Here is a 13,025-nt window from a genome sequence, read left to right on the forward strand (position 1 = left end):
TAAGGGCACCTGTTTCCTCATGATTTTGCCAGTGGGGTGTGTTCATGAACTCTTTCTCCTGGCTATGATAATAAGAATAATAACTCAATGAATATTAGTCACTTTTCTCTTTATTTGAGAAAATGGTACCTTTTGTATAAAGATTATTTATATTTACTTTTTTCATTAACCAAGTATTTAATATTCATTTCACATTTTCTGTGGACTTGTAGGTCTGGATACAGGAGGTATCATTTCTTTGAGATGTGCATCACAGAGGGTTTAAGGAGCTCCAAAAATGTGTGAAGAGGAGGTGACTGTAAATATCTTCCAAGGGGACTGGAACTGTAGCAAAGAGAGGAGACCAGAAAGAGAATGGGTTGGAATGACTCCACTAACAGGGAGGAAGACCCAAGGGCCCTGAGAGTTAAGAATTAGAACATGGAAAGAGTGGTAGTGATAACTTAAAGGACTGTGAAGAGATATGTATTGTTGAGATGAGCTAAAGAGGCCAGAAGAGATGGCCCAGCGCTTAACAATGTGCGCTGCCCTTACAGAGGACTCCAGTTCATTCTTAGTACCCACATCACACCGATCACCACCGCCCGTAACTCCAGTTCCAGGGGATTCAATGTCTTCTTCTGGTATTCCTGTATGTACCTATACCCAGTTCACTTGCACTTACTCCTGTATACATACACATACATAAAATTAAAATAAACCTTAACTTAAAGGGTCAAATGGTAGTAGTAACTATATAAAAACATACCACCAATCAAAGACAGTGACAGTTTCCTTCTTGGCCAGGAACTGTCTAAGGAGTTTAAGGGTACATAGCTTTCCCTGGGGTCTTCTTGTGGTCTGCATCCTTTCGTAGGAAGAAAAAAAATGAAAAAAATAATGTTATAGTTTGCATCTAGAATGTACCCCCAAAGGCCCTAGTGTTGCTGGTCTTAGCTTCAGCCCCTAGGCTGTTGGAAAGAGATGGGAATGCCAGGACTGGAGCCTAGCTGTCTGAAGCAGGCCACTGGGGAAGTGGCTCCGAGGACCTATTTTATCCCTAACCTACCCTCCCCATCTCTCCCTCCCCTTCCCTTTCTCTACCTCTCCCTTTCCTTCTTGCTTACCATGAAGGTAGTCATTTTACCCTACCACACACTCCCCGACATGATGTTCTGTTTCACCACAGGCCCAGAGGCAGCAGAGCCAGGTGACTGTGGACTAAAACCTCTAAATGGCATCAAAATACACTCCTCCTTTTAAGTTGTTTATCTCGGGCATTTTGTCACAGCAACAAAAAGCTAACCCAAGCAAGTACATTATCCACTTCTTAAAAGCATTGGCGTTGAAATGGCCCACATCACTGCTACTTATACCCCATTAGTAAGAGGGAGGCGGCAGTACATAGCTAGCTACATGGGGATTTGAGATGTGAAAAGCCTGGCTGGGCAGCCACTTTCCAGCTACAACTCTATTATTATGGAAACAGGAAACAAACTTTTATGGACAACCAGCCGTCTAGAATACGATTAGTAAGAGACACACAGAAATAGATCTGGTGCCCAAGACTTAAAGAAATGGGACAGCCACCATTATGTAGAGATAGCAAAAGCCTGGCTTATCATCCCAAAATTTCAGTGGCCACATGCTTTTAACTGTCACTGCTGCTGCTGTGAAGTCCTGTTACCTGAATTTAGAAGAATACTGTAGAGTAGCTGAACAGTGACTATCGACTGAATACACAGGTCTACACCAAAGAGAGGCAGTTGGAGGTCAGAGGGGGAGATGAACACTCTCTGGGTGAGTTAGCCTTGCAGCAAGGGTAAGAAGAAAGCTTTGGGAGCTCAAGCCCCACCCTTACTCTTGACTCTAGCATCCTCTTGTTCAACTTCTCAGCATCTGAACTCCAGCTCCTCTGTGGTTCCAAGGAAGCTCAAAGCAGCTTGTCACCTAAGGATTTCTCTCTAAAAGCTCCGATTTTTAATACGAGCAAGAGCTAATGATTCTTGAAAGGCATCTATGTTCACCATTATACCACTAACACAAATAACTCTTTTTATGAAATTATGTGCTTCCGTGACTCCTCCTGTGTTCCTGCTATTTCTTCTGTCCCTAACCCTCAAGAAGGATGCAACACAAGATTCAAACAGACCATGTGATTGAGGGGTTGTCTTTGTCATTCCTTTCTCCCAAATAGTTCAGTGCCATTAAACCACACTATAAGCCAGACTGAGTTTTTAAGCAGCAATCAAGCTATACTTGGCCTATTCATAAGATTTTTCAACTCTATGACCTATCATTGGAGACTGAGATACATAACATTTGTATGACCTCCACTAGTTGTAGGCAATAAATAGTTCTTGAAGTGACTGTTTATGTCAAATATAGTGGCTATCAACTGAGGGTGCTCTCAACTGTTGGGAGAGCTTCCTCTGAATTTTTCATCCTTTAATTTAAAATGGTATGTTTTACAAGGAGGAAGTCTTTAAAGCTGTACGAAGCAAACCAAAACAAGCCCAGGAGAGCATATCATGGCAGAATTGACTTGTGTGTTGACTGTGTTAGGTTTCTGCAGGGGAGAAACAAAGAGACTCACTTGTAGTTTTTGTCTTACCTCACAGCCGTCTACACCTGGGGTCACAGAGAGTTCAGGGACTGCTAGGCATAGATGCTGACCAAGTGAACCCGTGGGTTCACTTGCAAGGCAGCAGAAGGTAGGAAGAGAACAGAGGATGCATGGGGCACATATGTTATGTCCAAAAGTGTTCTGGATGTATCCTGTGCATTATAATAAACCACAGAGCCACTCAAGAGCCACTCTCCCTCAAGAGCCACTCTCCCTTTTTTATTCTTGCATAGATGAGGAAATCAACCTGAAGAGTATGAGCAGCAATATTGTATAAGATGAGATACAGTATTGAGGAAGAGTATGAGATCCTGAAGTAAAGTAAATTCCTGATCCTTCCTTAATACCACTTTGACCCAGGTGACTTCAGAATGTTTCTGATTTTGAAAATTGTACCATGATGTAGTGACCTGGATTATGTGACAGCTAACCACCATTTAGAGAGAGACCTCATTATCTTCTAACAGGATATTTCTACAGTAAAATATAGGGATTTTGCACCGATAGAGGGAGATGACAAGTATGGATGAGCTATGTCAATTCTAGTCCAGCTTTTCCTCTGAGATGACAGCTTCAACCTTTAAAAAGGAGGGGAGTCAAGGTTTGATTCAGAGTATCCTTGGGAGTGGAGTCATGAGTTAGAATTTATTTCTTCATTTCCATCATCATTTCTTCTTTCATTCCTTCCCTGTTTTCTTCCTCCCCCTCTCTATAGTTCTTAAGAGCTACATTCTGTGAAGTATAGTAGGTCTTGTTTCTACCAACAACCATTTCCATTCCCCTCTCTAAGAACTTAATAAACAAAAGAGTCTATGATCCCATGATTTGGGAAATATTTTAGACAAAAAAATATTGTTTCATTACTACAAGTATATAAAGATCTCATGGAGCTGGAGAGATGGCTCAGCAGTTAGTGACTGCCCTTCCAGAGGATCTGAGTTCGATTCCCAGCACCCATGAGCAGCAAACAAGCCTGTGCCTCCAGTGTGAGGGGATCTGATGGCCTCTGCAGAAACTTCACACATGTAGTATGCAGACATATATACAGGAAAAACATACATACACATACAATAAACCTCAAAAAATAACATAAAAAAAATCTATCATAAGATACTATGTAAATAAAAAAGAGATATGCTTTATGTATTTGACCGTGGTAAACCTAGCAGGCTTCTGAAGACAGTGTCTCTTCCTAAACCATCCATGGAGCGAGTCCCCTTCCTCCCCCAGGACCTTTGACATCCATCTCTATGTCCAAAAGTTTTTATTTTCTCCTTGTTAGCTTGGGGAAATGAGCAATATTGAAAGTGGATCCTTAAATTTGCCCAAAGATCTCTCATCTTTTAGGAATCCCTTACTTCTAATCCACTCAATTTCATAGAAACAGTATAAAATTGAAGTTCTATATTCAAGCAAAAAATGGATTTTATCCACTTACGTTTTACGTTTTGTGTATCAGAGATGACTCAATTATTTTAAAAACTGGCACATGGCATTTTCATAAGCAATTTGTCACCAGACTTAAGGGAAAGAAGAAATTTAATGTGTACTCTAGTTGGAAATAGAGATTTATTCAGTAATTTTAGGCAATGTACATTAACACATTGATCTTATCATCAATTGCAGATCCCATATTTTTGACTATCTGTGAGGAACACAGACACCCATTATGTAGAGAAACGTGTCAGGAACACAGCTATGCCACCAGCTCCCCTTCAGATCAGCACCTCAGGAGGCAGTTCCCTGGCCTGTAGAGAAAACATGTTTCTGGTTTGCTCTTGAATGTAGAAATGGCTACTAAAATAACAGATCCAGTCATCATGGAAATTCTGGGAACAGAATTTTCACCATGGTCAGAATTGTGGCTCAAGTTTCTAAGTTGGCAAAATGGGAATCACCCGTTATTCCAAGGCTGCACTCTGATGGAACACATCTCACCTCTGTTGTGAGGAGAAAGCTTTAATTCAAAAGGTTTGCTCCAGAAAAAGGTAGGTCACACAGCTTTTGACTTTCCCTTTCCTCCTCAGCACCCCTTAGGTAGGCTTTAGACCACTCACTGTTTGAAGGCAGCACATTTTCCTCCCCCTTTGCCTTGGAATCGCACCAGACTCTGACCGTGGAACCTTGCGGGGTGTCCCCTGTGGCTGCCTATTCTTGCTTTCTGCCACTGAACTGCACACCTGAGAATCTTGTCATCTGCTCTACCCTGCCTTTCCTTCCTTCTTCCTTTCTGTCTCCTCTAGTCTGTTTCTGGGTGACTCAGATCACTGTGGGCTACATTTATGGGGTCAAACACTCTTCCAATAACATTAGCTATTTTTATGGTTCAGACAGGGGGATGTTCAGGAAGGAAGCAGGCTTGTCTCTGCAGAGTTGACATCATCAGAGATTTTTATCATCCGGTGGGGATCAAGAGCTGGTCTGTGCCCCAGTCCCTAGAATCACAAGCTTCCACTTCTGTCCATGCTCATGGAACTGAACTTGAACCACCTCTCCTCTCTAGGGCCCAAACCCAGGCCAGCAACTCAGGATACAGTTCACTGGCCTTTGTAGAAGCAGACCCCTCCTCATGTTTACTGCAAGAGCAAGAGGCCTGGAAACTCAGAAGTGGGATTCAGGCTTCAGTGATGTGGTGAGACCAGGCCTCAGCAACTCAACTCAGTATTAACCTAGCCTAGGTTGATGCTGTGAGAACATTTCAAATAGTTCTAAGTGAAGGACATTATAAGAATCCGAACAGGCTTGAGGAAAGTTATTGAAAGACTTTCATAGGAGGGATGAAGTAAAAGTTGGTGGTAAGAGGGAAAGCTTGGTAGAGAGGGGAGGAGGGAGCATTTCCCCTCTGGGTGACAACTTTGGCTTACCCATCTGAAGCTGTTCTTTAATGCTATCTGATGGAGTTAAAGTTCTCTTAGCTACAACACCTATGTCAATTCCTCGTGAAGTGTATCTGTCCATGTGTGTCTGTCTCTGTGTGTGTGTGTGTGTGTGTGTGTGTGTGTGTGTGTCTAGGGCTTCTCTGACACAAGAATATAAACCCTAACAATAAAACTTTAGGATTCCAACTCTGACCTCTCTGGGCACTGTATTAGTCCATGAAATCTCTCCAGTGGCCAGGATGCCTTAATGAATTCTGTACTCAAGAGAGTCCATAGGTCTGTGTTCTAAGTGGAATAGTAGAGAGAATGAATAACAAGGAAAGAGGAACATTGGGATGGGCAGAAAACTAACTGTAAGCCTCCTGAGGAGATGAAGAGGGGGTGGGAGAAGGCCTGATAGGCCTCCATTTGAAAATCGACTCTGTGAGTCACCTGTCAGGGCTGCTGACGGTCAGGAGTTGAAGGCATCCACTGAGAAACTATACTGAAGCATCCCTGTGCTTGCTTTACCCTGCATCTGTTTCACCGTTAGTAAACCTAGGCCATCCCATCACACATAAGTGTCTGGCTGAGAATCCCTGCCTGATTCTCTGCCAAGCCATACCCTCATCTCCCTCCAAAGTCTGATTTCACGCTCCAATGTGCCATGACCATCCCCCAGGCTGGGCCCATCTGGCTGTGGTTTCCAGTTTCCAGTTTCCAGACTTCCTAGAAACCCAACTGGCTCTCTTCTTCCATGTCCTGCGCGCGCACACACACACACACACACACACACACACACACACACACACACACCAGCATCTGGAATGTCTGGGGGTCTCAGGTCTGGTCTTTTGCTGCAGCAAGACAAGGCAATGCATTTAGGAGTTTAGCAGTGGCCCCCTTCCTGGGGACTGGAGTGGTTTCTTCAGGTGCTCAGGCTGCAGCTGGGAAGGTAGGTCACAGTCTCTGACTTTCCCTTTCCTCCTCAGCACTCCTTAGGTAGGCTTTAGACCGCTCACTGTTAGAAGGCAGCACACTTTCCTCCCTCTTTACTCTCTGACCATGGAACCTTGCGGGGTGTCCCCTGTGGATGCCTGTTCTTGCTTTCTGCCACTGAACTGCACACCTGAGAATCCTGGGCACGCGCTCCACCCTGCCTTTCCTTCCTTCTTCCTTTCTGCCTCCTCTAGTCTGTTTCTGAGCAGCAGCTTGAAGGATCATTCTAGAATACTAAATCAAACATCACTATGCCTCTCCTGCCACCCTGAAATACACCCATTAATTTCACTGAATAACCAGTGACCCTGCTGGCCTTGCCCCAGCAGAGCCAAAGTAGACAAGAAAAAAAAATGTAGCTTTGTCTTTCATGAACTCACCCAATCAGAAGGAGTCAGCCAAGGGAATGGAGATGACCAGACAGTTGTTACATGTCAAGATCTTTCCCTGAGTCCAGGGTTGGGTCTAACCTTTAACCCCAGGCTTACCTAACTTGGCCATTGAAGCTTCTGTTTTTCCCTCCCCACCATGCAGCCCGCACATTGGTCCCTGATGAGCCCAGCACACCTGGATCACCTCCCTGGCTCTTACTCCTGGTGCTTAGAACACACAGTGAGCCCCTCCCTCCCCGTCACCTTTCTGGTGACTTTTTCCTTGTGGCTTCAGGTGAATTACAATATCCTACATCCTTCCTAGGCACACGCAAGGCTAAAAGAAACCCTTGTGCATTCCCTCTGTCTCTGAGAGTCATGAGATGAAACACGTTAGAAACGGGGTTGGGATAATGGAGAGAGCAGGAAGGGAGTCGGCAGGAGAGATGAAGATGAGAATGAGGTGAGGGGAAGAAAGCTCCAGGGCTGATGTGGACGGGTGAGCTGCCATTCCGGCCATCTATTCTCCTACATTTCTTGAGCACCTACTATATGCTGCATGATGAATGGAATGGTCCCTGCGTTTGGTAGGCTCACTAGCAGGAGGGAGGAGACTGAGGTGAGAATTAACTCTTGTCCTCATCCTGGGTCTAAGCTCATAACCTGGTTTGTGGAGATGAGTTTTGTCTAGCTTTTCTCTCACAGGGCTATGTTTAGCATCTGGTACAAAGGAAAGAAGCAAGAATCAAATTAGTCAACATGATTAAATTAAGTTACATGTGTGTGCGCATGTGTTCCTGCGTGCACGTGTGTTTGTGTGTGTACATGTGTAAAATGAATTCACAGAACAATTTCCTTTTCCCAGTGCACTGTTCCATGCATTTAGACAAACACATATGGTTGTTGCCAGCACCTCATAATTAAGAACTAGAGTAGTCACCTCTTTCCCTCAGCTTTCCCTCCTACTGCCCCTTTATGGACACCCTCTTCCCAACCTCACCCCAAACTTCTGGAAACCTTTGAATTAATTTCTGTCCCTAGGGGCTTGCCTTTTCACGACTGTTATATTAGCCGCATTTTACAATAATTAGATTTACTCATCATCATTAATTTATTGTTTGACCAAGTTCTGTATAATGCATTTTTGCGATTTTTTTCTACATTTAAAGGATTCACATCTGCATCAGATTATGACACATCTTCTTTGTAGACTAGAGGCAAGCAGATTAGGCTTTCCTTGGACTCTTCTTACTGGAAATGTGATACCTTGTAGGCAGTGTTTCTTACAGCAGATCTTTTTTCACTTCTGCCAGGAAATTTAATGAAAATGAATGAATTTCTTTGAGCCGCCTTGATAACATCCATTTGAAGAGGAAGACAGACAAACGTAAGCCCAGACACTGTGGCTGGACAGGGGCGGGTGAGATGTAAAAGCCAGTATTAAATGACTGTTTGCTATATGATGCTTCAACTTTGTGATCCTGGGAAGGTGGCATCCTTTCATCCTTGGTTTTGATCTTTCCCCAGGCCAGTTATACGCAGCACCATATTCTCTCTTGAGTGGCTCCCAGACACCTAGGGACTGGGAAAATAAGTTCAAGACTGCACTCCAGGCTTATGCACGGAAGTGCACACCTATACTCCATTTACTTGAGAGGCAAGGGCAGGAGACTCAGCCCAAGTTTCAGATCAGCCTGGCCTGCAGAATGAGTTCTAGGTCAGCCAGAGCTACATGGTAAAGAGAGACCCCGTCTCAAAAAGCTGACGGAGTCAACACCTACAATAGCAAAAAAGGCTGCACCTCTTATCCTCTTGTGCATGCTCATGAGGCCTTAATGGTTTGGGGAAAATAGCTCTTCTTGGGTTTTGAGGTTCCAAACAGCCATTTAAGGACATTTAAGGTCAGTGTCATGGCTCAGTGCCAGGGATGTTATGGCTGAGCATGCTTCTCATGAGAATGAGCAGAAAAGTAATTTCTCCAGTTAGTTGCACTTCAAGTCACTTGAGCAGAAGAGCAGAAGCTGTCCACCTTAGATAGACAGTCCATGAGAATTAGCAGTGACCCAGTACAGAGTAATAGGGGTACTCTGCTAGCCTCAAAAAGAACACAAAAAATGACTTCATCAACTAACAGCATAGTAATACTTGTCTCCAAATCTCAGCCCATAAAGCTTACTCCCCTGACAGATGCTCTAGAAATATCTTCATCTCATGTCCCTGGGGCATATCTAAAATGCTAGTCTGCCCCACGTGGCTGAAGAATTGGAGCACAACCCCCCCCCCCATCCATTTTATGAGTCATCAAGCAACTTTCTTGGTCATTGAGGGAAGAATAGAGAAAAATCCAACTATCATTTTGCCTCAGGAATTTTGGTTCCTTTTCTCTTCCTTCCTTAAAAAAAACAGTGTGTGTGTGTGTGTGTGTGTGTGTGTGTGTGTGTGTGTGTGTGTGTGCACGTTAGAGGTGGTTGTGAGTTTCTTACCATTTCAGGATAACTAACCCATGGTGAAGTCTGGTGAGGCAGATGATGTGCACTTGCAGCTCAGGCCATGGCTGTGGTGATATATTGTGTGCCTTAATAAACTTTGCCTGAAGATCACAGAACAGAACAAGCCACTAGATTAAACACAGAGGCCAGGCAGTGGTAGCAAACACCTTTAATCCTAGCACTTGGGAGATCCCTCTGGATCTCTGCGAGTTCAAAGCCACCCTGGACTACATGAGATTGACTCAGTCTAGGAGAGAAACAGAACTAGGCAGTGGTGGCACACACCTTTAATCCCAATACTTGGGAAGCACACACGCCTTTAATGGCTGGGCAGAGAAAGGTATATAAGACGTGAGGAGATAGGAACTAAAGGCTTTTCAGCAGAAGCATCTCTTTCAGCTAGAGGCCTTTTCAGGCTGAGGAGTGGGTAAGAGGTGGTGACTGTGGTTTGTTCCTTTGTCTCTCTGATCTTTCAGCATTTACCCTAATATCTGGGTCCAAGCTTTTTTTTATTAAGACCTTTAGAAATTTGAGCAACACATGGTTGCTTCTTCTGGAGAGTATCTATTCTTTTGAGGCTCTTAACAGAAGTTTGAGACACATAATTACCTCTGTAGAGTCAAGTGTCCAGAGGCCAGAGTCATGTAAACTAATCTCCCCACCCCGGCGCCCCACCAGCCCAGGGTATAGTACTGTGGCCTAGCAGTTTAATGGAGAGTAACTATGATACATAGTGCTGGTTTATATTGTATGGCTTCTGAACACTTGACTGACAGCTGGTGAAAGTTAGGTCCTGGCTGCAGGTGAAGTGGAAGCTCAGCACATCTATCAGTAAAACTCCCTTCCAGATTCGAACTCCACCCTTCTCTGTTCTGCTCTGGGATTGTGGGGCTGGCACATGCAAACCTTAATTCAGCTTCGCCAGCTGCTCCCAGTGAAGCTTTGCCAAGTCAGGATACTAAGGGGAGACCTAGAGGGCACAGAGAAGAGAGAATTTGCTTCTCTTGTCTATCCCCAGTGTCCCAGCAACACTTCCTGTCTACTTCCTTTTCCCAGAGACTTCCTGTTCCTGTCAGCATCACCTCTACTCACTTCTTCCCCCTGGTGGTGATAGCAGTACTTGCAAGGGGCAGCATCTGGATCCAGTGCACTAGTTTCCATTTATCACCAAACTGCATTTTACCCTCACCATTAGAGATGCAGCAGCCCCTCCAGGGTCCAGAAGGTGGCTTTACAGTAGCTATCCTTTTCCAGTTCAGAAGGTAGCAGCAATACTCCATTCCCCACATTCTCTTGTTGCTAAAGTTCCTTCCCAGAGGGAGACGTAAGCAACATCTACCCTTCCTTCTAAGGTCTCAATGACAAACTGAGGCACAACCCACCACAGTTCATTCTGGGGAACCAATGAGTTATTTATTGGGCTTCCTTACAGAGCATAAGTAAGCGGTTACTTACAGGGGTGTGGCCACTCTACCCAACCTGGAAAGCCTTACACAGCAGAAATAGGAAGGAGGGCTTCCCCCATAGCTGCATAGATGAACACACACACACACAAATACACACACACACACACACACACACACACACACACACACACTCACTCACTCTTTCCCCAGGCCATGTGGGGTTACCGGTTGGTAGGGAGCAGTGAATACTTTGGGAGTGGGAAGGAGAGGAGTATGAGAGTTGTATACTGTCAGCAAGCCTGTCTGGGATGATCTCACATGGGCAAAGCTGAATGCCCCAAGAAGGCAGCTGCTTGGTATGGAGGACAGTTGTCCACATGCCCCTCCTCTGTGGTGGTCGGATTCAGCACAGTGGGGCTTTATCTCCTCGATTCTAAGTCTTGTCATTCCAGTCTTTTCCCCACACATTTCTCTGACTCTAGGGATAGCAGCTGCTCACTATCGTTGCCACCTCTGTGACACAGTTGAGGTCTTCATCTTCTTTCTTTTCAGCTAACTGTGATCATTTACAATTCCTTTCATGAAAATAACTGGTGTGACTTCTATATCCTGCCTCCCCAGGACCGACGTACGCAGAATTTTCCTCTAATCTAGACAGTAGCAGGGGGCCTGGAGATAACACAAGACTCAAGTCCCAATTAGCTCTGTCACTTGGAGTCCCCTTTGAGCTGTTTAATCTTTAGTAAAACACAGAGCATTTTATTTCAGAGATGGTGACTGTAACTGCATGCAGAGTACAGCCCACAGACGTGTATCCTGCGCCTGCGCATGGCCTTTCACAATAGTATCTATTGGGGCCCATTTCTCAGTCACTCAGTACTCTGCTGGGCCCATAATTGGAGCCTGGATCTAGATTGTAGCCAAGGCTCCACAAGGCTTGCCCTCTTATTACCAGCTGTGTACAAGGCTACGAAGACTATGATCTGTGGTTGTTAAAGGAGTTCGGAGAATGCCTCACCATATATCCACATCCATAATCTATCACCAGTGCAGCCATTGGCAGTGAGGTCTGTCACTTAATGGCAATGCTTTCATTGGTGGGGACCAATAACAACCCTTTCTGCTCGCACCAAGGATAACAGTTTAGGGGCAATACGATAGCTCAGCTGGCAAAAGCTTTTTGCCAGATAAGCCAGATGACCTAAGTTTTATCCCTGGAACCTGCAACAGAAGGGGCGAATCAATTTCCAATGACCAGAATTTGACTCTGGAACCAGGATGGAAGAGGAAATAATTGGCTCTTTCTCTCATTCTCTGTCCCATGTTCCAGTTCAGTGTGGTCCTTGACACTAAGCATGTGGCCAGTGGAACCACATTAGTGCTCTAATTTGTTCTGACCCTTCCCTCCCCTTCCAGGAGAGTACTGGGGAGGTGGCCATTGCATGGATTTACATAGGAGACTTCAAATAGGAAACACCTTAGAAACTATTAACCAAAGTGCAATGTAAACAACAGAACACAGCTTTCAACTACCACAATCCAGCATGGCTGTTTGCTATACTTGTTTCCTGTGAAAGACTCTCTCCCATTCCAATGGGTAAGGAGTGGCTCATGGGAGGCTGAGGAGAAGAATGCCACACTGAGGACCTGGCTTGAGGGAGACAGTAGGGAAATGCTTTAGTGGCATCTGTGTTTCTGGTCAGAGATGCACACGTGGGCAATACTTGTAGTAGCAAGCTCTTCAGAAAAGGTGTCCCTCAGGTACACTGATGCCCCCTACTTTCAAGGGAGCACTGTGCTCTTTGACCAAGAGTTCTTCCACAGAAAAACCACATCTCTATGTTCACCCCAGACTAGTGTTGGAAGGCAAAGGAAACATTCTCTAAATCTAAATACGACCTTTCCTCTCTACCTGAAAAGGACTAGCGTTCAGGATGTGAATTACTTTGCACCTGAAGGCTTGCATCCTATGCTGACATTTCTTTTTCTATCCATTGAAAACAAGTTTAAAACACACACTGAAGAAGTTGCATAAGACAGTCCCCCCTCCCCCTTCACACGGCTTCTGGCTTATGTTTTTTGGAGAAGAGCTGGTAAGAGTTTAGACAGCAACCCAAGTGCAAATGAACCAACAACAAACTTAATTTCACAAACTGTTATTATTCGCCGTGATTATTTCCTCTGAAGATAGTCCTGGCAGCTTTGAAGGAACAGCTGCAGTCTCCCTCCTCACTCTCCCTCCTCCCTCTTTTCCTTCCTTCCTCCCTTCTTCCCTTCCTGCAACAAGACTGGGAAGG

Source organism: Peromyscus eremicus, chromosome 4 (assembly GCF_949786415.1).
Source record: "Peromyscus eremicus chromosome 4, PerEre_H2_v1, whole genome shotgun sequence".
Classification (NCBI taxonomy): Eukaryota; Metazoa; Chordata; class Mammalia; order Rodentia; family Cricetidae; genus Peromyscus; species Peromyscus eremicus.